Genomic DNA, 2,003 nt, shown 5'->3' with positions numbered 1-2,003 from the left:
ATATTTGTGATTTATGACAGGAGGTCAAAATATCACCATTAACAGGAGTGTGGAAGTTGATTCCAACCCTTAGGAATGACTTCGAAGGGATCAAAACTTCAGTAGAAGAAGTTGCTACAGATGTGGTGAAAATAGCAAGAGAAGTAGAATTAAAAGTGGAGCCCGAAAATGCAACTGAGTTGCTGTAATCTCATAATAAAACTTGAAAAAATGACTCTTTCCCATCCCGCAAGATGGCGGGTGGAAAAGTTGAGAAGTCAAATACTAAGGAGAAGAAACCTGAAGCCAAGAAGGCTGATGCTGGTGGCAAGGTGAAAAAGGGTAAACTCAAGGCTAAAATGTCGAAGAAGGGGGAACCCCACTGCAGCCGAAATCCTGTCCTTGTCAGCAGAATTGGAAGATATTCCCGATCTGCTATGTATTGCAGAAAGGTCTTGTACAAGAGGAAGTACTCAGCAGCTAAATCCAAGGTTGAAAGAAAAAAAAGGGGAAGTTTCTTGCAACCGTTAAAAAACCAGTTGGTGGTGACAAGAATGGTGGTACCAGAGTGGTTAAACTTCGCAAAATGCCTAGATATTATCCTACTGAAGATGTGTGCTGTTAAGCCATGGGAAAAAGCCCTTTAGACAGCACGTTAGAAAACTGCGAGCCAGCATCACTCCCAGGACCATCCTGATCATCCTCACTGGGCGCCACAGAGGCAAGAGGGTGGTTTTCCTGAAGCAACTGGGCAGTGGCTTGTTACTTGTGACTGGATCTCTGGTCCTCAATTGAGTTCCTCTGAGAAGAACACACCAGATATTTGTCATTGCCACCTCCACAAAAATTGATATCAGCAGTGTGAAGATCCCAAAACATCTTACTGACGCTTACTTCAAGAAGAAGCAGCTGCAGAAGCCCAGGCACCAGGAGGGTGAGATCTTCGACATAGAAAAAGAGAAATATGAGATTAGAGCAGCGCAAGATTGATCAGAAAGCTGTGGACTCGCAAATCTTACCAAAAATCAAAGCTATTCCTTAGCTCCAGGGCTACCTGCGATCTGTGTTTGCCCTGACAAATGGTGTTTATCCTCACAAATTAGTGTTCTAAATTTCTTTGAAAGAACCTAATTAAAGAACTGATAACGTTTTTAAAAAAACATGAAAAAATGGAGAGATATTCCTTATGGCTGAGCAAAGAAAGTGGTTTCTTGAGATGCAATCTACTCTTGGTGAAGATACAGTGAACACTGTTGAAATGACAACAAAACCTTGAGAATAGTACATCAAGTTAGTCGATAAAGCAGCCACGGGATTTGAGAAGATTGACTCCAAATTGGAAAGTTCTGTTGTGAGTAAAATACTATCAAACAGCATTGCATACTACAGAGCAATGTTTCATAAAAGGGAGAGTAAATTGGTGTGGCAAACTTTATTGTGTCTTATTTTAAGAAATTTCTACAGTCACCCCAACCTTCCACAACCATCATCCTGATCAGTCAATAGCCATAAACATAAAGGCCAGACTCTCCACCAGGAAAGAGATTATGACTCAGATCATTGTTAGCACTTTTAAGCAATAAAATATTTTAAAATCAAGATATGTACATGATTTTTTAGCCATAAAGCTATTGCAAACTTAATAAGCTACAATGTAAGCATAACTCTTACCATGCACTAGTAAAAAAATTGGTGTGACTTGCTTTATTGTGATAGTCTGGAGTCAAATCTACAATGTATCCAAGGTATGCCTACATAAAGTTTGAAAATACTGTATAAAAACTCAGAGAAGAAAATTAAATTAACTTGCAATCTCTTTGCCCAGCGGTAACTCATGATAATATTAGAGCATATTTTGAGATATATATAATTTATATTTATATAACTTCTGTATATATGCACACTTAAATTTATAAATATTTTAATGGCATATATACAAGTATATACATATGTAGTTTTTATTTAACAGGGATCATATCATGAGTATTGTTAATTAGAGCATGCCTTTTCTTTTAAGGAAAGAG

The 2,003-nt window shown here is 37.9% G+C and overlaps 1 pseudogene; it reads left to right on the top strand.

Annotated features, from left to right (window-relative positions):
- Window positions 1-229: 229 nt before the first annotated feature.
- LOC103272600 lies at window positions 230-1,119 on the top strand (annotated as a pseudogene).
- Window positions 1,120-2,003: the final 884 nt, after the last annotated feature.

The sequence above is a fragment of the Carlito syrichta genome, unplaced genomic scaffold (genome assembly GCF_000164805.1).
Source record: "Carlito syrichta isolate Samal-C Ts95f unplaced genomic scaffold, Tarsius_syrichta-2.0.1 Scaffold312893, whole genome shotgun sequence".
Classification (NCBI taxonomy): Eukaryota; Metazoa; Chordata; class Mammalia; order Primates; family Tarsiidae; genus Carlito; species Carlito syrichta.
Note: the sequence above shows the minus strand (reverse complement) of the source record. Positions and strands in the feature narration are given on the sequence as shown.